Source organism: Artemia sp. Qi Xiang Cuo, chromosome 21 (assembly GCF_049724085.1).
Source record: "Artemia sp. Qi Xiang Cuo chromosome 21, ASM4972408v1, whole genome shotgun sequence".
Classification (NCBI taxonomy): Eukaryota; Metazoa; Arthropoda; class Branchiopoda; order Anostraca; family Artemiidae; genus Artemia; species Artemia sp. Qi Xiang Cuo.
The window spans coordinates 23465523-23489561 of NC_142814.1; the positions used below are offsets into that span (position 1 = coordinate 23465523).

The 24039-nt window shown below is 35.2% G+C and overlaps 1 protein-coding gene across 1 annotated transcript in view; it reads left to right on the top strand.

Moving 5' to 3' along the window:
- The window catches only part of LOC148939355 (angiotensin-converting enzyme-like), a 402696-nt gene that overhangs the window by 300177 nt on the left and 78480 nt on the right, over nucleotides 1–24039 (top strand). The window lies entirely within an intron of this gene.

Sequence of the window (24039 nt, forward strand, 5' to 3'; positions counted from 1 at the left end):
CAAAAACCCGTTTTTTAGAGTTTCGGTTACCATTGAGCCGGGTCGCTCCTTACTTACAGTTCGTTACCACGAACTGTTTGAAAGGTGCTTTCATATTGATACTTAAAATGCTAGTTGACTGTTTCTATGCCCTAGTCCCTGGAGACATCGTAAAGAAAAATTTACTGGGAGTAGCGAGAGTTCTCGTGAAACTTATTCAATTCAGGTTGTGATAAACAAAATAGATGATATAGCTGTCTTATTGTTTTTCCAGTAGTTTTTGCCAAATAAATTATTTGAAAGAGTTAGTGTCTGAACCACTATTAGTTGTGTTTATCATAGGGTCATTAATAGCTACGATCTATGTTCGTGGCATTCTCTTCAGCATTTTTGGAGAAAAGAAAAGTTTCAAGCCCCTGAATGCACTGTAATAATCCAGATAGTTCATTTTATGGAAAAACTGGAGGAAAAACTCTCAATGTAGACGAGTATTGCTGTCCCTTTTTTTCCATTTTCTCAAAAGAAAAAAAACTGAAGATTTTTCCTCTTTTCTTTTTCCATTCCTTTTTTACGCTATGAACAAAGACTGCTCAGAAAAAAAGAGAAGAAAGTACTCTGTGGGACGAGTTCCCATTTTATACAGTAAGCACCATTTGTGTTTTAACGGGTTTTTAGGAGGGGTCTGGAGAGTTGACAAGAGTGGAAGTGCGGCGCAAAGCCGGAAATCAGCACCGACTAAGTAAAATCAAAATTTCTTTTCTATAATTGATAGATGGCATTAGATCCTACATTTCATGCTGGAGAATTTAAAGATGCGGGAACCCACGCGGGGGTGATCCCATGCGGATTGGGCATATTTTCAACTTAAAAAGCTTGTTGATATGAGCGCGAGCGACGCGAAGCATCGCGAGTGGCAAATTTTTGGAAAATTACACTTTTTATACAAAATTGACACTATTTTGCCACCCAAAGTGGCACCAAAAAAACCGGCTGAGTGACAACCCTGTGAACGTGTCTCTAGAGAAAACATTACACTTGTAGACCAAGGGCAATGAGCCAAATTACACATACTAGTGATTATTTACACAAAGGGGAAAAAACGTGATGCTTGTTGCTTGAGTTTTCTAGGATGTGCATTACAAGTGTGACGTTCATTGGCCCTGGTGATGCCTAGATAGAATTGGTAACCCAGCATAACCCTCACTCCCATTGCAGGTTTTAGTGTAGTACCTTTGTCTCTCTGTTTCATAGCCAATTCACTGTCAACAAAAATCTTTCAGATACTAGATTGGCTGTGCTCAAATATATTTTACGTTTTAATAATGCTAGAAGCTTATTTTAATTGATAGTATAGCTGATAGTATATCGTAGCTTCAACTTAGCAAAAACTACTCAAAGAATTTTTAATGAAATATTGAGTAAACATTAAATACAATTATATTTTTGTAAATTTTCTACTAGAAAGAAATAAACAGGATCCCATGAAAAAAAAAATTGTATTTTTATTAGGGGATTTTAATTCCCAGGTTTGTAGAAATAGGAATAGATGGTATCATAGCTTAAGTAAATTTTAATGTAGGTAAAGAAAACAGTAACGGATATAGACTGTCCCAACGTTGTACTTATAACAATCTAGTAATACTCAACACCATATTTGGTTATAAAATAGCCCATAATTCAACATGTTAATCACATTAAGTATAAGGCGGGCAATCTTAATTATCATTTAATTTTAAACAGAAGAGTGGCAGGATCCATTTGTTTCTCCAGAATATACAAAAGTGCTATTATTGATGTTAAAAATAAACATTTCTATCTCATAGTGTCTAGGAGTAATCTTAAGCTGAAAGTTAGGAAGAGTAAATATCTGTTGGGAAGCTATGATGCTGGTGACTCCAGAATGAGAATCTGAGAGGAACTTTCCAAGAACAGTTGGATATCAGTAGGCAAAGCTATAGCGCATACGGATGCATATAGTAAAGGGTCATAAGTCTTTAACGTTTTATTTTTTGAGGCACTTCATACGGAAAGGTTTGTAAAATAAGCTTCGGAAGGAGCTAATTTATATGAAAATTGAAATTTCGAGTGCCCCTTTTAAGAGTCAAAAGTGATTTGAGGGGAAAATCTCCCAAATCCCTTTTTTTACAAATTCATACGATCAAAATTTGACATAGCCAGTCTGGTCAAAGTAGTCTAAACATGAAATAACTATTCCTCCAGGATTGAGAAAAACCCTTCGCAGTCCCTGGGAAAAAGGCTATCAGCTACTCAAGTTGTCCATTGTTTACATGTACGGCTTTTGATAGAAGAGCTGGTCATATAAACTTTGGAGGTGGCTCATTCGACTAGAAATTGAAAGATCTAGTGCTTTTTTAAGCGTCAAAAGTGATCGGAGGGCAACCAATCCCCCAGGCCCTTATTTCTCCTAATTTACCAGATCAAAGTTTTGAAATAGCCATTCTATACACAATACTCCAAAAGTCAAACAACTATGCCTCTGGGGTTTACAGCCTCCAATTTCCCAGGGTAAGGGATGTAAGTTATGCAAATTCCCCGTTGTTGATATATAAGATATATTATTGGAAAAGAGGGATCCTGGTTTTCCAAAAGGGCTTAAGGTTAAAATTTAAAGAAATGCTTGGGGCGATGCTGAACACCATCAAAACACGCATGCTGGTATTGAAAAGGGAATTTCAGTAATATCTAAGGAACAGCTGAGGCTATTAAGTTGAAACATTTAAGGTATATTGAGAAGATCTTAAAGAGAGATTTGAGGGAAATTAGCCCCCTCCCCCCTCTCTGCCCTTTTCAGGTACCCCTCTGCTCAACACCGGTCGATATTTTGAAATTGTCACTTTGTTCAAACTAGTAAAAACCTCTAATATCTATAGCTCAAGGGATGCCATGTCCCCATAGCCCTGGGGCAAGGACTGTAAATTATGCAGTTTTTCTATTGTTTACATGCAGGATTTGTAATTAGGAAAAAGGGATGTTTTTTTATTCTCAGTGTATCCGAAAAGGCTATGGATGACAAGGTGATGATTTGGGGAATGTTGAGGACCATGCTAAACTACAAAAACGATATTCTGTAAATTCTTCATATAGTCTATAAAAAAAGGTGTATCTGCAATATCTCAAGAAAGGCTTAGGATATTCAGTTTAGATGTTCAGGGCATATTGAGGGGGCTGTTAAAAAGTGGTCGGAGGGCAACAAATTCCCCTCTCAAATAAATTCTTAGACCACATTGCTTTTCCATTTACAAAAAAATTAAACAAGAAAAACAGGTTTTAATTTCTATAAAGCAGTGAATACAAACACTTAATTAAACAAAAATACTCCGAATATTTCGGCCCCACATCCGGGAGCCTTTCTCAACGGAAAAAAAAAACAAAAAACAAAAAAAAATTCTTACATCAACATAAAAAACATACTAAACAAACAAAAGAAAAAATATAAATAAATAGGAAAAGAAAACTCACATATTAAATAAACAATTCCATTCACTGGCGTATAAACAAAATCAAATGTTTATATTGATTTATGAATGTTTATATTGAATGTTTATATTGATAGAAGGCGTGTTCCAATCAATATAAACATTCGATTTTGTTTATACGTCAGTGAATGGAATTCGGAGAATTTTTGTTTAATTAAGTGTTTGTATTCACTGCTTTATAGAAATTAAAACCCGTTTTTCTTGTTTAATTTTTGTAAATTCCCCTCTCGTTCCCTTTTTAGCTGCCCTCCCTCCAAAGACATCTGATCAAGATTTTGGAGTAACCATCTTCTTTAAAATAGTCAAAAAGTCAAACAACTGCGCCTTCAGGGATGACATAAATCCCATGACCCTGAGGCAAGTGCTGTAAGTTAAATAAGTTGCCCTTTGTTTATATATGAGGTTGTTTATTGGGAATTGATCCTGAATCTCCAAAAGACTAAAGGTATTAATGTAAAATTATTAGAAAACGTTAAAGGAGGTGTTAAACGAAAATAAGGTTAGGGCTAAGGGTGTTAGGGTGAAACTTTGGAAAATATTGAGGGGAATAGTTAATTAAATCAAAAGTCATTTTGTGAATCCAGTTTATCAAAAAGGGGGATATAAATCATTGTCACGACGGCAGAGGGTATTAAGTTGGAACTTTCAGGATGTGTTTAGGGGGATGTTGAAACGTGGTTATAGGTCTGCCAGCCCCTCCCATGTCATTTTGCCCTCCACCCAAAAATATTCGATCAAATTTTCGAAACAACTATCTTATACAAAATAATCCAAAGGCCAAATAATCACGCCTATGGGGATGACAAAACCCCACCAGAGGTTTTGAGAAGGATGCCGAACACAGTAAACACACCATGAGCATGCTAACCACAGAAAAGGCATATTAGTAATATCTAAGGAACGAGCAAGGGGGTTTAGAGTAGTAGAGGTGTTCCAGGGCCGGCCGCCGTGCCCATAACAACTAGAGTCCCTAGCAACCAGCAGGGGTTATTTATTATTAATTAGAAGCACCTGGGTGTTACGTAATAGTTTACCTATGCAAATTTTTTGAAGATGACGTAATCTCGCCTGACTTGCTTTGCTAGAGTTCAGGGCCCACGAGTCAAGAGATGTTACGTAAAACTTTAGGAGATGCTTTTTCTTAAAGGCGATTTTTATTATCAAGGTGTTTTTCTTTTTCGAGATTTCGTTTTCTTCAAGACATTTCCTTCGAGATATTTATTTTCTTCAAGATTTTTTCTTCGAGACATGTATGACGCAGTTTACGAAACATGTGTTTTAAGTCAGGGAACCTTTATAACCCGTCATCAAGGATTTTTTTTTCCGGTGTAGGAATCTAACGTAAGACCAGAGATTTCCCTGATGGAATAGTGTCTTAAACACCTGGGCGATCAAATAATTCTTAATATTATATTCTTGGAAATACATTCTATGGGACAGGCTGTTTCCCAATCAGGGAATTTACTGGATTTTTGCTTGGATCGATAAGCTATGAATCAGGTGTTTCATATACATTGTTTACCTATGCAACGTCCTAGCAACCAACTCCATCCAGCGTGCGATAGAATCCAATTTTACTGATCATTGACCTATTACACACACCTGCTTGTTACATTTTTATTAATTTTCTGACACGAGCTAGACATGGACAGTTTAAGTTAGGAATTGAAGTCAGTAAGGCGTTGCGCAGCATCAGCCTTAGATCTTTTATTTCACAAATAATTTCACAAGCTAGTTACTGATCCCGTATTTAAAACTGAATGACAATTATTCACCTTATCGTTTCTTTGGAAGGTATTTCTGAGGATTCTATTGTTATTCCCCTAATTTCTTCTTTAGGTTTTCCCCCCAAACTCTGTTTAAATTGCAGAACAGGTTACTTCTGCTCGAAACAGCGAGTTCTACTTCTACTAGCAAAAATAAGGGAATAAAGAAATAAACACAGGAAAACAAAATATAAAGAATGGAAAAAATCGGGAAAACACAGGAATGAAAGACAATTATACGAAATTCTCGGTCTGTGGATTTATGTGGCTGCCCTGTGGCATCCTTGCGATACATATTATACTTCCTAAGGCATTTTCAGCCATTTTCTTACAAAAATAACCCTTTAAACTTAAATTTACCATATTTGAAGCAAGAATAAATTTTTTCAAACACCCACATTTTAAGCAGACGCATCTCATTTTGAAGTACGCATTTGATTATTTTCATCTCGTTTCGGGCAAAACTACAGTTTGAAACGTTGTTTTACCTTTTTTTCGATTATCGAACATCAAGCCAGTTCACGCCCCACCGTGGCAATATGTGGCTGGCCTGTAACATCCCCGTGATACATGTTATCATTCCTAAGGCATTTTCAGAGATTTTCTTGATAAAAAAGGTGCTTTAAATCCTTCGGTTTGTGTTTTCGCAAGCCAACCCCTTCATGATGCTCACATAGTAGTTCACGCCCTACCACGGCATTATCTGGCTGCCCCGTGGCATTCCTGTGATACATATTATCATTCCTAAATCATATTCAGCCATTTTCCAATAAAAAAAACCTATAAACTAAAAATATTTTCTTGAATGAGCCTTCTTCTTTATTCCAGTGATTTTGTAAAAAAAATCCTTCATTGTTAAAAAAGGAACATAGAATTTAAAACATTTTTGTTTGGATAAACCTTTCCCTTACTTCTTCATGCAGTGGTTTTATATATTTTCCCCTGTAGGAATTAAAATCTAAATCATATAGAAATTACCTTCTAAAAAAAGAGCAAACCTCCTCCTTGAATTTTAGACATGGCTCTTAAGTTTTAACATCGCCCCTTACTCTTAGCAAAACCTTTGATATAATTCAATATATTTTCGTGTTTAATTTTATATTTCCTTATTGTCAAAAAGGACATAGAATGTAAAACATTTTGTTGAATAAGCCTTCTCCTTATTTCCAGTGATTTTGTAAGAATTTCCGCTTTATTTTTAAAAAGGGGCACGGCATTTAAAACATTCTCTTGAATAAACCTTTTCTTATTTCCTTCAACCATTGGTTTTATATATTTTCCCCTGTAAAATTAAAACCTTCGAAAATATACAGAAATTATCTTCTAAAAACAGGGCAGCCCCCTCTTTGCACTTTCGGTATAGCTATGAAGTCTTAACATTGCTCCTTACTTTTAGAGAAACATTTGATCTAATTCAGCAGCTTTTCCTCTTTAATTTATACTTCCTTATTGTTAAAAAGGGCATAGAATTTAAAACATTTTCTTTAATGAGCCTTCTCCTTGTTTCAAGTGAATTTGTAAAAATTGGCTGCAAAGTGGTTCCCTGTGGCATCCATCTCTTAAAGCATTACGTAACACCCACGTGTGCACAATCGTTATTCTCAGTTACAACCGAGGGCTCCTAACTTCACTCGCGGAGCTCTAGCAAAACAAGTGAAGCAAGATTACGTCATCTTCAATAAATTCGCATAGGTAAACTATTACGTAAAACCCAGGTGCTTCTAATCAATAATAAATAACCCCTGCTGGCTGCTAAGGACTCAGAACTAGTTAATATGGGCACGGGGGCTGGCCCTGGAACACCTCCACTACTATCAAGTTGAAACTTTCAGGGTATGTCGACGGGGATGCTGAAAAGCTATTTGAATGTAAAAATTCTGTTGACGGTCCTAAACTTAACTCCTTTAACAGTTCTAAGCTTAGTTTTCAGCTTCAAGTAAACTCATGCACCAGGCCATAATATCAAAAAACATTATTTTATCAATTTCAAAAAGTTATTATTTCCTTTACTACTCATTAGTCTTATTTTATATTTTTGTACACACCATTACTACTACAAAATTAGTGTTTCCAATTTATGTGTACTCATACACCAAGCCATTCAGTCAAAAGGCTTTATTTTATTAGTTTATAGCAGCTACTGTTTTCTTTCCCTGCTTATCAACCTTGTTTTTTCACATTTTCGTATACTCTTTTAACAGTCCTAATCTTAGTTTGCAGCTTTAAGTATACTCATATACCAAGCCATACCAGACAAAAGACTTAATTTTGTCAATTTCAAACAATTTATTTCTTATTTTGCAAAAAACAAAACCTTGTTTTGTTTTTGAAAAAGAAATTTGTTTTGTTTTGAAAAGCAAAAATAATACAAAAGAAATTTTTAATTAAAGTTTTCACCTACTGTATTATAATATACTATTAATATTGCTAAGCAACATTGGATGATTAGAATCTGTTCTATAAAATAGTTCATGCTGTTTTCCTTTGACAGGGCACTTATTCCCTTCTCCTAGTTCGTAACCACTAAATATTTATTATTCCTGTTTGATTCCTACATAATTTTTATTGCGGTTTCATCTACAAGCTCATTAAGTATTTTGTCATTGCTATTATTGGTACCACGATTGGCGTTCAAAAGCGCTGTACTTTCACCAATTTGTCTTTATGTTCGTTAGAGTTGTTATATCTAAATGTTTTTTTTATTTTGACTTACGATTTCATTGTCTTTTACTACATTATCTTTACATAGGTAACAGTATCCATATGTAGATAAAACAGGACTAATGACATTGCTACAGTAGTATTCCTGTCTTCTTCTTACCTGCTTTTGACTGCTAATACCAGGAAGATGACGATACTATTTATCAATCGGTAACGTGTTTCGAGAAGCAAACGCATGAAGCTTACCCTCGCCGTCAACTAGTTGTTTTATTCTAGCATTCGCCTTGGTTAATAATTTCTCTGTAAATGTTGCTCTTGCATATCCACCTTTACAAGAATTGAATTTTTAGGTAGGCCACTCTAAAGAAATTTTATTTCTCACATTCATGACAATGCACAACTACATTTCCAATGATGTCTCCATTAATGCTTGTTTCTTATTTCACATATTTGTCTTTGTAAGCATTGAATGCCACGACAACTCTTTCATATGCACACACTTTCTTGAAGCGATACATCTTCACATTTCTATTAAAACTTACACTACTCTTTACAAACTAACTCGCTCTCAAAGAAAAAAGATATTCTTACTCGCTTATTTTTACATCAAGTACTCGCTTAGGGGAATCACCTATTAGTTCCCTAGAGAGGTAGGGTAGAGTAAATGAGTGATCCTACTTCACCGTTCAATACATTTTAGGTACCTAAGAAACAAAAAAAGAGCACATGTCAGTTGGATGTTTGGTTGGCTTTTCAGGATTTTTCATCCTTAGCATTCTTAGTCTTTCGTAAGTGTGTGGTGTGTGACCCATATTTTTTCGAATTGTTTCCTGTGATATTTTGTGGTTTGATCTGGCTGGAAGTTATGAGGCAGTCATGTTTTTCAGAGCCATGTTTCTTAGCCTTTCATAGGAGTTTTGTCTGATATTAATGGTAATGCTTTTCGCTTAATGTGTGAGAAAATCGTTCAAGGAAACTTGACAGAGAAAATTTAACATTATTTTTGTTTTAAATAAAGCGCTAATTTTGGAAAACACAAGAACGTGAAACACTTGTTTCTTGAAAAAAAACAAAAAAATAAACACTTACTTCTTAAATAGGCCATTTTAGCACCAGAGTGACGTTGTGCAATTGGAACTACGGGGAATTTTGCGGGGGGGCCTGACAGGTTGGAGCGTGTGGCGTGGACCGGTGGTGACGTTGTGGATTGCTCCAACGTAATGACAGGCCTCAAGCACACCGTCGCTCTGGCATATTTTAAGAAATGGATGTTTCATTTTTTGTTTTTTAACAAAAAAGTATTTAATTTTTAGTTATTTTAAAAATTAGTGCTTAATTTTTTTCATTTTTTTTCAAAAAATGATCTTAAAGCTTCTTTGTCAAGTTTCCTTGAAAGTTTCCGTTGTATTAAACGGAAAAGTTTGCTATTAATTTTAGACACTACTATCAAAGGCTAAGAAACTTAGCTAAAAAAAAGCTCATAACTTCCAGCCAAGTCAAACCACGGAATATCATAGGATACTTTCCAAACTTAATCTCCAGACACTAAACACCCACGAAAGACTAAGAAACCTAAGTGGAAAAAATCTTGAAGAGCAAACTAAACATTCGACTGACTGGTGCTCTTTTTTGGTTTCTTAGGTATCTAAAATCCTTGAGTGCCAGTTAGTTTTTAATCAAGGAGGCACACTTGTGCCTCTATAAAGAGGCGACCCACCACAATGTTAAGCGATTTCAGGTCCTAGAGGTCGCAGAGAGACGGCGGCAATCGCATTTTGTAGCCCAAGCTCAAACTAAGAAACTTGCAAAATTTCATCCTCCTCCGGCTTTATCTTCATGGGGTAAACTGGGCCGGAAGTTTGGACCCTCCCACCACAGCCCCCCTTTAACGTTGTCCGATTGGGCTGAAATTTAGAGGTTAAGCTTTCCTAGGGCCCGGGAGCTCATCCTCAAAATTTCAGGTCAATCCGATCACTCCTTCCCTGTTTTCAAAAAACCAAATATAGCCACTTAAAATTCATCATTTCTTTTTTTTTCTTAGCCACGCCTACAGGCCACAGTTGGCACCGGATCCGGTTGAATGAAGACTCATTCGAAGCAGAATTTGACCTGTTAGGGCCTTTTGAAATTTGCAGACCGAAAAAATTATCTCCCGAATTTACAGTTACGAAAAACCTCGTTTTCCTATAATAGCCCATGTTAAATTGTCCGACAACAGCCCCCCTTTAACATAGTTTGATCGGACTGTAATTTAAAGAATAATCTCTACTGGGGCCTGGGAGCTTATCCTCGAAATTTCAGCTCAATTCGATCACTCCTTCCTTGTTTTCCAAAGACCAAATATCAAGTTTTGCTTGCGTCAAAAAGATTCATCACCTCACTAAAAAACAATTTGAATTATGTCTCTTTAGTGTAGCGGTGAGACTTCTGGGTGTCAGGCGGAAACTCGAGTTCGATTCACCGTTGGATCAAATTTTTTATATACTGAATTTAAATTAAAAAAAAAAATTCAGTTTCTTTTTTAAATTATTTGAAAAAATTATGTTTTCTTAAGAGTTAAAGAGGCTGAGTTACAAGGTCGACCCTTAAAACACCCTGTCGAGAAAGAAAAGAATAATACACAATCATCTAACAGTTAGTCAAGCAATAATAAGTAATAAACTGTACAAAAACGTGCAGAAATTATTTGAAAAAAACTACGTTTTCTAAAGAGTTAAAGAGGCTGAGTTACAAGGTCGAACCTTAAAACGTACAGGGATTAGGAGGCACAGTTGGGGGCTACCGCCCCCAAACCCCCGCTTTCGCAGCCTTTAAATAAAAAAAGTTTTTTAAACTGAAAGTAAGGAGCGACATTAAATCTTAAAACGAACATAAATTATTCCGTATATGAAAGAGGCTGTGCCCTCCTCAACGCCTTGCTCTTTACGCTAAAGTTTGACTTTCTCACAACTCTTTTTTTAAACAATAAAAACTTTAGCGTAAAGAGCGAGGCGTTGAGGAGGGCACAGCCTCTTTCATATACGGAATAATTTCTGTTCGTTTTAAGATTTAATGTCGCTCCTTACTTTCAGTTTAAAAAAACTTTTTTTATTTAAAGGCTGCGAAAGTGAGGGTTTGGGGGCGGCAGCCCCCAACTGTGCCTCCTAATCCCTGTGCGTTTTAAGGTTCGACCTTGTAACTCAGCCTCTTTAACTCTTTAGAAAACGTAGTTTTTTCAAATAATCAACAATATAAAAGCGAAGATGAATTCCCCGAAAAATTGTGTGTACGTGATAGAATTATCGTAGCATTGAATACTCACAAAAACCAATATCTTAACTCTGAGACAGTCAGTAATGGATACATCATCGGAAACGTATGCGTGCGTTTATATACAATTGAGAGATTAAACTACTTTGGAGTACCGAAAAAGTTTAAGATTGTTTAACGGGGACACTGAAGAATCTAAAAAAAAACTATTGCTCAAGGATAATCCAAAACTAAGAGTATTAGCTGACTACGAGCTACTACTGACTACTGACTACGAGCTACTATCATGCTTCTTGTTCATGGTTCTGATAGCACATTAACGGTTGATAAATTGTTTAATTATTTTTCTGGTGTTAGCATTCAAAAAAAGCAAGAGAAAAGACTCGCGGACTGCTGTAGAAATGCCATCAGCCATATTTTATCTATATATCGGGACTGTTGTCTATGTAAAATAATATAGTAATAGACAATGAAATCGCAAGTAAAATCAAAATGGTATTGGTTGATAATATTTCTAACCAACATAAAGACAAATTTGTGAAAAGTACAGCCTGTGGACGTTTATAGTAGTATTTATGGTATACTAACAGATACAGTTGCAGTGAAGAAATGCTTAATAAATTTGTAGATGAAACCACAACGAAAATTATTTTTGACTCAAAATAGAATGATGGATATTGTAGTGGTTTCGAACTAATAGAAGAGAATAAGTGTCCTATCAGGAGAGAAAATGGTGAACTATTTCATAGAACGGATTCTAAATATCAAAAATTGTTCAATGATATTAATAATATGTATTATCGAAAGTGACACTGTTTCATTAAAAATGTTCCTTTGCAATAAGGTTGAATCATAATTTTATTTTTAAGGTTAGGACTGTTAGATGAGTATACAAAATGTAAAACAGTGGGTTAATGGGCAGTAAAAGAAAAAGTCTTTTGATTAATATGGCTTGGTGTTGGTTTATACTTAAAGCTGAAAAACAAAGATCAGGACTTTTAAAGGATTGCAGGAAAATAAAAAAAAAACAAGGTTAATGAACAGTAAAAGAAAAAAAAAACAATTGTTTAAAATTAACAAAATAAACCCTTATGACTAATATACCTTTGTGTATGAGTATACTCCAATCTGAAAATTTTAGGTTAGGAGATGTAAAGGGGTGTACAAATAGGTAAAACAACGTTAATGAGTAGTAAAAGAAAAAAGAACTTTTTAAATTAATATAAGAAATTTTTTTGACTAATATGGCTTGGTGCATGAGCAAACTTAAAGCTTAAAAATAAACATAGAACTGTTAATGGAGTGTATGAAAATACAGTAAAAGAAGAAAAGGAGTTATATAAAAGAAACAAAATAATCCTTTCGAGTAATATGGTTCGTTGTGGGAGTGTACTTAAAGCTGAAAAAAACAAGATTAGGAATGTTAAAGGAGTGCATGAAAATGAAAAAACTAAGTTAATGAGCAGCAAAAAAAAATCAAAAAGTATGGTCACCCTCACACCCTAGAAGAGTCAGTGCCCCAAGACGGAGCCAAATAATCTAATCTCTTTCAATCCAAAACATAATAAAAAAATAGAAAAGGCTTAAATTAAAGAAATTTGAAAAGCACGTTTACACCCTTAAATCCTAAAGAGTCAGCGTCCTAAAACGGAGCCGCATAATTCAAGCCCCTTCGATCTGAAAAAATAATAAAAATATGAAAAAGATTCAAATTAAACAAAGTTGAAATGTACAGTCAAACCCTCAAACCCAACGAGGGTCAGCGTCCTGAGACGCAGCCGGCAAAGGATAAAACCAAATACAAACAGACTGTTAGTTCACCACATACAGATACTTTAAAGTAGCTTTTCAGGCAAACCATACCCCTGAGAAAGGGTAAGACGGATTTTTCTTCTTTCTATGGAAAATATGAACAGATCACGAGGTAAACAATGGTCTTATTTTTCCTAGGGAATACAAACAGACTGTTATTTCATGCAATACAGACACTTTAAAATAGGTTTTTCAGACAAACTCTACCTCTAAGAGAGTCTAATTCTAAGACAAACTGTCATAATCCTTCACATATTGTATTACACTTATTTTGTCGAAACTCACAGACATGTATTAGATTTGTAATTATACCAGCATAGAATTTTCTAGACAAATAAACATGGCAGAAATACACTTTTATCTTGGCATCTTTTAAAGCTAAGCTAATCGAACCCACCGGCCTACCTTCTCAAAAATACTGCAAAACCAATGTATTCACGCATACTGTGTCTTTGAAATGGGAAATTTTATTTTTAGCTAATAATACACAAGACGATGACCAGAGGTTAATAGAAATTTTCCATGAAGGGGGGGGGCAAAGGGGGGAGGCAGTTACGTTTTAATTGCTTATTTTCTGTAATTTCATAATTTTAAGACTCTGATTTTCTGTTTGCGGGATTTAGTTTCTTGCTTCTTTATTTTTTCAAAATTGGCGTTAATTTTTTTAATTGGTGTCTCAATTTTTTTTATTAATGTTAACTTTCATATATAATTTTTTTCAATATTCTATATTTCGTCAGGGGTATACGCACAGTTTTATATTATGAGACTCAGAGCCCTGACTTTTTTAGACTTACGAAGGCCCTTCTCCCTCACTTTATTCTAGGAGACTGTTGGGGGTGAAAGAGCTTTTCAACTTTTTTTAATTCAAGCCTTTTTGCTTGTATTTTACCGTTTATCAGCTTTTTAATGTTTTTTTTATTTATTAAGTTTTACTTGCATTTTTTCTGTAATTACATGACTTTAACATTTGGTCTTTTTAAGCAGAAGTTCCTAGGTCCAGGTCCGGGGAGTTCTGAACCTTCCACGGTTTGAGCCTGACTTTGCTGGTCAAGTTTCTTTAATTCACGCTTATTTCTTATATTTTAACATTTTTCAACTTTTTAACGTTTTGTTTTTCCATTTAATAAGTTTTTACTGCTTTTTTTCTGTAATTTAATAATTCTAACACCCGATTTTTTTTTGTTTTTTGAGTTTTAGTTTTCTTGCTGCTTTATTTTTTCAGAATTGGTGTTTAAAGTTTTTTTTCAAACACTAGTGTTTTAAACTTTTTTTTTAATTCAACTTTTATAATCCAAGCTTTAATCCTTTTTCAGTATTTTTATGTTTCGTCAGGACTATACGAACAGTGTTTCCATTTTGGGACTCAAGGCCCTGACAAATAAACAAAAGTTCAAATAGGGATAAAATCCTTTAAATAGACAGTGATATCACAAATTGCGATACATTTTCTCAAAAAATACTAGATTTTTTGGTCACATATGTAGTGCCCGTCATCAGTAGTAAAACTAAACTAAAACAACTAAAAACAATAGTTTATATACAAAATAAAATAAAACTACATATTGTTGAATAATCCAATTCTTTTCAAAAAAAAGAGGTAGCTCGTCTCTTTGACCTTCTTAGATCTGGTTCATTAGCGTTGAATGAACTAGCACCTGGACAGAAGTTAGCTACATTTGGTGAATTGACCTTTACTCTATCAGATGTTAATAAATTATCGTAGATAGAGTTCAAACCAAATTCACCTGTGTCACGACTTAAAGCTATATTCTTGAATAAAATTTTCTTAATTTCAAGAGTTTCACAAAAATTGTTGCTTTAGACCCCGGTCCTTAGAAATCAAAGAGACATTATCAAATAAATTAAAATGGTATGTAAAATTTAAAATATGTTCCGAAAGGGCTGAAGTGCAATCTTCAGACTTAGAATCTTGCTTTAAAGCCTATGAAATAGAGTCTTAAAACTCTAATAATTTCATTTCTAAATTCTAATTAGTTCGTCCTACATATGAGCCTCCGCAAGTAAATGGGATCTGATAGACCTCACTTTGTTGCCCCTATGAAGTTAGATCCTTCTCAGAATTTAGAAAACTACCCAAAGTATTATTACTCTTTAAAGTTACCTTTAGACCATTACTCTTGAAAATTCTTTTAAGTTTTTCACTTAGCCCGGGTACATATGGTGAGGAATAAAAGCATCCTTCCTCCGATCTGTCTCCAAGACTTCCTTAGAAATCTCTAGATTTTTTTGCTTTCTTTTTGAAAAAGTCTGATTAATTAACCACTCTGAATAAATGTTACTTATTAGTATTTTTCTTAGAAAAGATAACTCCTCCTCAAAAATTTTGGAGAGCAAATACTAAAGATCCAGTTAGTTAAAGAATGATCAAACCGATTTTTAATTGGTGAGCGTGAGCGGAGCTATATGAAAAAAATCTATTGTTATTTGTTGGTTTTCTGTAAATTTTAGAATCCAGACTATTTCTATTTTTTAAAAGAAGAACATCAAGAAAAGCAAGCTTCCCATTCTCTTTTGATTTTTGGTACTCAGAACCTTGAAATTTTCACACTTACGTGGGCTCTTCTCCTCATTCTATATCAGGGGGCTGACAAAAATCTTTGTTTTGATCTTACACTCTTATTTCTTCCAATTGTGTTTTGTTCTGCATGCTTTGGTCATCTTAGCATATTTTTATAATTTTTCTGGACCAAAAGAGTCTGATAAGGGTCCATCTTAAGGGCATTAACTCTTCTAGGGTTTGAGGGTTTGACAGTGCCTTCCAAATTTCCTTAATTTAAGCCTTTTTCATTATTTTTATTATTTTTGAATTGAAAGGGCTTATATTATATTTCTATCTTAGGGCGGTGATCCTTCCAGGGTTTGAGAGTTTAACCGTAGTTTTAACCTTTCTTTAATTTAAGCCTTCTCCATATCTTTTTTATTTTTCAGATAGAAGGGATTAGATTATGCGGCTGCGTCTCAGGGCGCTGAACCTCGTTGGGTTTGAGGGTTTGACTGTACTTTTCAACTTTGGTTAATAGAAGCCTTTTTCATATTTTTGAAAAAGGCCTGAAAACCTATTTTAAAGTGTCTCTATGGGGTGAAATAACAATCTGTTTGTGCTTGGCTGATCCTTTGCCGACACCTATCCCTTCCCGAGTCTCCAAGTGGCGTACTAGGAGTGGCGAGAAAACCCTAAAAATGCTGTCTAGGGTCCCTTAGGAAATACACTGTAATTAAACCGTGCAGAAAGGGTGTGTAATCCCCTAAAAGTCTCATGTGGATTGATATCTCCACCTCTACTATTAACTACAAATTTTAAATTCTTTTGATGCCCTTCAGGCTTCAAAAATCTGTTTATTCTTAAATTCGGATAATGTTTCATAGATAATTCAATTTTCTATTTACAGCTCCTTAAAGATGCCTATGATTATACACCCTATGACTCTTTTGTGAAAAATTTTATGCTTTTTCTTAAGGGAAAGCCTAAAAAAGATGCAGAGTTAAACCTATAATGTATACCCTGTTTTACCACAAGCTTCTGTTGACTTACATGGTTTCTTTCCCTAAGTTGAAAATAAATCTTTTTTTCAAGTTTTACTCTATATATTTTCAAAACTTAAATAACATATAAATTTTTTTTTAATAATTTTTCTCTGACAAAAGTAAAGACCGAAAATGAAACTTGAGACGAACAAAGATGGGTGCTTGGCAGTTTATATGACATTGTTTTGAAAAACTGTTTGAAAATATTGGCTCGTCAATTTTGCTAAATTTTAATAATTTTGTTGAATTATTGCTATATCGAAAACTAAGCTTTTTTGAATTCTGTCAGAATCGTGCAGTAAAATCCAATGATTTCTCAGCGGGTGAAAGATTAAGAGTCTTATGAATTATTCTTCTTTTTTCTGATTGGCTGTAAAGGATTGTTTGCTTCTAATCCTGTCTTTTGCGTCGGTTGTGTGTTATCGGTAAAGTGCTAGTTTTCCAGATTTCTATAAATGTATAGAAATATATTTAAATTTAGAGAAATGTCCTTTATAATTAACCCTAAAAGAGCTCTCTATGATTTTTTAGTGTCCCAATAGCAACGGAAGAAAAAGAAAAAAAGAGGATCAAGACCAGAACATGATTTGCGCTTTACTGAAAAAAAAAAAAAAAAAAAAATACAAATGACCGTGGATTGTCAGTTTAATTAACATATACTAATATTTATTCCTTAAGGTTTTGACAACATTTTATTTGTAAAAGTAAGAAAAGTGAAAACATTTAAAACGTATTTTCTTTTCAGTAAAGCACAAATTATGCTCTGGTCTTGAGAAGGCATGGGGGTTATCAGCCCTACTCGTATTAATTTTTGCACGTTTTGAGTTTCACTCAACTATTTATTGTAATTTCTGTTAATTTTGAGTTTCATTTATTTATTGACAGTGATTTGTGGTAGTTTTATACTTGTAAGATCATTTGACTTTATTTTTGCTCAATCTTGGCTTAATGGAGCTGTTTACTTTTCTTTGAAAAACATGTTTTGTGGGAATTTTTTTTAATTACTTTCTGTTCGTTTTTTATTGAATTAATTAAAATAAAGTTTTTCCACAAAATAAGTTTTTCTTTTAAAGTAAAGAACTCCTTTAAACCAAATGCGAACAAAAATATAATCAAATAATCTAACAAGCATACAACTACCACAAATCAGCATTAATAAATAATTGAAACTCAAAACGAACAGACATTACAATAAATAACCGAGTCAAACTCAAAACGAGCAGAAATTAACATGAGTAAGGTTCAAAACCCTTGTGCATTCTAAAAGCCAGAATATAATTTACATTTCACTGAATTTTTTGATGTTTTCACTTTTATAACTTTAAGAAAACAAAAATTAATTAGGGTTTTAAGGAATAAATATCAACATAATTATATTAAACTGACAAAGTACGTTCATTTGATTTTTTTTTCAGTAAAGTGCAAATTTTTTTTCTGGCTTTTAGAAAGCGTAGGGGTTTTGAACCCTACTCATGTTAATTTCTGCTCGTTTTGGGTTTCATTTATTTATTGATGTTGATTTGTGGTAGTTGTATGCTTGGTAGATTATTTGATTCTGCTAATTTCTATTAATTTTATATTGACATAGTCTTCTTCAGGTAAAAAGAAAATAATAGTTTCAATTTTTCCGTTTTTTTAAAGAATTTATATTTTGGCCTGCTATTTGTATGCTGAAAAAACTTTTTCAGTAATTTAAAACAACATAAACTCGTATGAAAATCATAACGCAAATAATAGTGTTTAATTTAGTCATATAAATCCCCTAGTTGACCTGATAAATAAAACTTAACACCATTCTCCAAAAAATTATGTCTATGCTCTTTCACAGCCTGGATACACTTACACTTTTTTAATTTGGCAAAATTCTAAGAGCAGAAGTAAGAATAAAAAGTAGCCCCGATATTTTGAGCTTAATACAATCAGTCGTTCTTGGTATATTGCTGAGATATCTTATTGGCAACCAGCATACAAACAGTGCGTTTGATTTAATTTTAAAGCAACATTTAGTTTTTAAGCATAATCGGCAAGTTATATAATTGTGGGGGTTGACCAGCACAATAACCCTAGAGATATAGTTACTAGACCGTGCTAGTTAAAAGTCCACAACCTATGAAGATATGAAGGTGACATTTTCAGGGAATATTTCTGTTGAACGGATGACAACCTGTCATCCGTATGCAGGTTGTCAAAGGGCATATCAGCAGTTTCTTAGGAACAGTTTCGTGTGTGAAATTAAAACTTACAACGCTTGTTGAGGGGGGTGTTGAACTAACAAAAAGACAAAATTTGCAGAATAATACTACTGCTTCTACTCCTACAACTAATACTACCGCTACTATTATTATTGCTGCTACTATTACTAATGTCACTAAAGCTAAGACTACAAGTATTAACTGTACTCCTGCTGCTACTACTATAACTACGGGTGCTACTACTACTGCTAATAAACCTAAGGGTACTAAGGCAAAATTTTGGGCAAAATTGTAGCTGTTTTTAAATAAATCTAAACACACTATGTCCAATCAGGTTGTCAAGAGGACGTATCAGCAATGCTTCAGGACCGGTTGATGGTAATAAGTTAAAGATTTCATCGTGTGTTGAAGGGGAGGTTGAAAAAAAAGGTGCTAATTGCATACTGCTACTAATGCTACTAAGGCTGCTAAAACTATTGCTGCGCATAATTACTGAACCTTTCAACAAAGCTGAAAAAAATTTATGTCTCAAAACTTTGCTTGGATGTTTGTCATGGGAAATAATGGCCGTGGGAGGGTGGCTCTCTAAATTCACTTTGACTCTTAAAAAAGGCTCTATAACTTCCAATTTAGAATCAAATGAGACCCATCTGAGTTTCATACGACCAGCCATTCCATATAAACCTTATATGCCCCCGGGGCATAAATTAAAGCCCTTGCACCAGGGCTCTGGGGGATGGGCCAACCCTGGAGTCATTGTTATATGTTCTTTCGACTAATTAAAACAAAATTGCCATCGCACAATGTCAATGAGATGCATCTGGTGAAAACAAGGGTAGTTGTGTGGGGGAGACACTTGATCTCCATCACTATTGACTCTTAAAAGGGAACTAGAATTTCCAGTTTCAAGCAAATGAGCCACCTCTAAAGTTTATACAACCATCCCTTTCCATAATAACATTAAATAACCCACGGGCATAACTTACGACCCTCGCCCTCAGGATCTGGTGGTTTGTATCAACCTCAAAAGCCTTGTTATATGATATTTGGACTATTTTGAAGGACTATTTGGATGTTTGTCATAGGAAATGATGGGCGTGGGAGGGGGGTTCTCTAAATTTACTTTGACTCTTAAAAAGGCTCTATAACTTCCAATTTAGAATCAAATGAGACCCATCTGAATTTAATACGACCAGCCATTCCATATAAACTTTATATGCCAAGGGCATAACATAACAAAATAGTTCTGCCTAGGGCAGAACTATTTTGAAGGACTGTCCCAAAATATCTATTGGATACATCTCAGGAAAACACGACGTGTTTGTGTGTGCGTGTAGAGGGGGGGGGGGGGTAGCTGCGCTCTGACCACTCTTACTCTTAAAAATGCACTAGAACTTCTGATCACCAATCCAATGAGTCCTCTCCAAAGCATATACGACCACCCTTTCTATTAGGACCTTATATGCCCAAGGGCATAATTTAAAAACTTTTCCCTGAAAGCTGAAGGGGGGGGGGGCAGGGAGGTTGTCTTCCTCACAGATATAAGTTCCAAAACCTTCAACTACGATGAATAAAATTGTTATCTCCAAATTTTGATTGGAGGTGTTAAGAAAAATGATGAGCTTGGAAGGGGACTGGTTTCTCTCAAATCACTTTTATTCTTAAAAAGGGCATTATAACTTCAAACTTCAAATCAATTAATCCCCATCTGAAGTTTATACAACCGTCCATTCCATAATACTCTTATATGTCCTCATGGCATGACTTACAACCCTATCCCCAGGGTGCTGGGGGATGGAGTCACCCTTAGATATGTTATATGTTCCTTGGACTATTTTGAACAAAATTGCTATCCCATAATTTCAATCAGATGCGTTCGGTGAAAAGAGGGCTTGTCGGAGAGGGGGGAGTAAATGTCCTCCGTCACTTTTGACGCTTCAAAAGGAACTAGAGCTTCCAATTTTCAACCAAATGAGCCTCTTCTAAAGTTAAACAACCATCACTTCCATAAGAACTGTAAATGCACCGCAGCATAACTTACAATCCTCGTCCCTAGGCTCTGGTGATTTTTTCAGCCCCAAAAGGATTGTTATACCATCTTTGGAATATTTCGAATGAAATAACTGTCTCAAGGTTTTTATTCGATGTATTTCGGCAAAACACGACGTGTTGAGGGGGGAGGGTTACTGCCTTCTGCTCACTTTGGCTCTTAAAAAGGGCACTAGAAATTTACGTTACCAATCCAATGAGTCCCTTCCAAAGTATATACAACCACCCTTTCTATAAAAACACTATATGCCCCCGGGGCATAACTTACCACCCTTGCCCTGAGAGCTCTGGGGATGGGGATGTCTTCCTCAAAGACATAGCTTTCGCACTCTTCAACTACAATGAACAAAATTGCTGTCTCCAAATATTGATTGGATGTCTTTGGGGGAATTATGAGCTTTGGGGGGGGGGGTGAATGGTTGCTCTTAAATCACTTTTGACTCTTAAAAAGGGTACTATAACTTTCAATTTCAAATCAAATGAGCCCCATCTGAAGTTTATGCGACCACCCATTCCATAAATACCCAATATGACCCCAGCCCACGGCTTACTACCCTATCCCCGGGCACTGAGGGGCTGTGTCAACCATAGAGTCATTCTTTTAGTTCTTTGGACTATTTTGAGCAAAATTGCTATATAACAATTTTAGTCAGATTTGTTTGGTGAAGAGAGGTAGTTGGAGGGGGCGGGGCTAGCTGCGCTTCATCACTTTTTACTCTTAAAAGGGAACTAGAAGATCCAATTTTTAATCAAATTAACGATCCCTTCCATAAAAACCTTAAATACCATTTGGGCATAACTTACAACCCTTGCCCCTATGCTCTGGGGTTTGTTTCGTCCCCAAAAGCATTGTTATGTGATATTTAGACTATTTTGAATAATATGGCTATCTCAAAGTTGTTTTTTTATGCATTTCGGGACAATACGACGTGTGTGTGGGGAAAGGTGTAGCTTTCCTCTAATCACTTTGACTCTTAAAAAGATCAGTAGAGCATTTTATTACCAATTGAATGAACCCCCTCCGAAGTTTATATGACCACGCTTTCTATAAAAACCTTATATACCCCAGGGCATAGCTTACAACCCCTGCCTGAGGGCTGGGGGGATATGTTATCCTCAAAGCATAACTTCCAAACCGTTCAAACACGTTGAACAAAATGGCTATCTCAAAATTTTGATTGGAAGTGTTTAGGGAAATGATGGACATCGGGGGAGGGGGGTCATTGGCCCTCTGATTACTTTTGACTAATTAAAAGGGCACTGGTCCTCTCAATTTCCAATCGAATGAGCCCTTTCTGGAGTTTCTACGACAACACTTTCTATAAAAACCTTATATGTCCCAAGGGCGCAACTTACAACCCTTATCCTGAGAGCTGTGGGGGGAGGGTTATCATCTTCAAAAGACATAATTTCCAGAACTTCCGACTCTGTTGAACACAATGTCTATATCAAATTGTTGATCGAAAGTGTTTGGGGAAATGAAGGGCGTGGGGGGGGGGGGGCTTTCGCGCTCTGATCACTTTCGACTTTTAATAGGGGAACTAACCCTCTCAATTTCCATAGGGCTCGATGTTCATACGACTACTCGTTCCATAAGAATCTTAAATGCCTCGGGCATAGCTTGCAACTCATGCCCATCGGTTCGGGGGGATTGTATCCACCCTAAAGACATTACATGATTTTTGGAGTATTGCTGACAAAATGGCTATCTCAAAATATCAATTGAATGTGTTTTGGGAAAAAGGATGTCAGGGAGGGGGGTTGCTCTTCATCACGTTTGACTCTTGAAAATGAATTAGAACTACACATTTCAAATCAAATGAGCCTCTTTTAAAGTTCACACGACCACCCACCCCCCCTCAAAACCTTAAATGCCCCTGGGACATAACTTACAACGCTTGCCCCCAGACTCTGGCCACCCCAAAGGCCTTATTATATGATCTTTGGACTATTTTTGAATAAATGGCTATACTAAATCTTTATCGGATGAATTTGTGGAAAATACGTCGTAGGGGGGAGGGGGTGGCCTTTCAACTACGTTGAACAAAATGGCTATCTCACAAAATGGCTAAATTTTTATTAGATGTGTTTGGGAAAATGCTGGGTGTGGGAGGGGGTTAGTTGTCCTCCAATCAGTTTCGACTATTTAAAAGGGCACTAGGCCTCTTAATGTCCAATCGAATGATCCCTTTTCGAACTTTCTACGACAGCTCTTTCGATAAGAAGTACCTTGGTCTAAAACCCAAAAAAAAACAAATATAAATTAATAATGCTTTGTGTCCACATCGCTTCTTACTTAGGCAGTGCTATTGCGCTGCCTATGAAAAAGATTGAGATGGATAGAACATGTTACGTGAATGAAACATGACAGTTTCCCGAACATCGTCCTTTTCGGCCAACCATCTAGGACCAAATGAAATGCATTTTTTTCTTAATTTTGTGGGAGGCAGGTCGTAAGGAAGAATTTAAGGGAAATTTAAACTTCTTGGGATTTTGTAACGACGACGCTTTAAATAGATTAGGATGGAGGGTAATCGTACGTAGCTGTATTGACCACAGGTCACCGCTTGATGCTGTAGTGAGTTGTTAGTAGTAGTAGTAATAGTAGTTGTATTAGTATTAAATCTAGAAACTGAAGACAAATCTAAGATATGACAAAGTCTAATTCAAGATCTGCCTTATCCAAAGGAGTCAAAAATGGCGGAACACCATATTACCAGCTTGAAGATGTCATTAAGCAGTAAAATGATTTGAAATTTATGCCCTAGTGCTTACTTTCGATAATTTCTATTTGTTTCGAATTTGGTTTGATTATTCTCTGTAATTTCTGTCCATTTTAGGTCGCATATATGTATTCTGTTAATTTCCATATTCTGTTACTTTTGTTATGTTTGATTATGATTTTAAATTTTTTCTACTCGTCTATGGTTTAATGTAGCTCTCTGATTTTCTTTAACAACTCCTATTTGGATAATCTTTTGCCTAATATTTAAAAATTTTGCCTAATATTTCAGACAAAATTTGACAATAAATTTCGCTAATAGCTGTACTATAAATTTTGGATGGATAAGTATGGAGAATACTGCTTAAACAAATTGATTGAAAATCTGCTTAATTTTTTTCCTTTTATGGGGTTGAGATCATACTGATCCACATAGCTTTTAAGACAGACATACCGATGGTAATTTTATTATCAGCTTCTTTTTTATTACATTTTGCCTACAATTCATACCCTTGCCAATCCTTCGACATTGTATATATGTGCTTTTCACCATCTGAATGCAT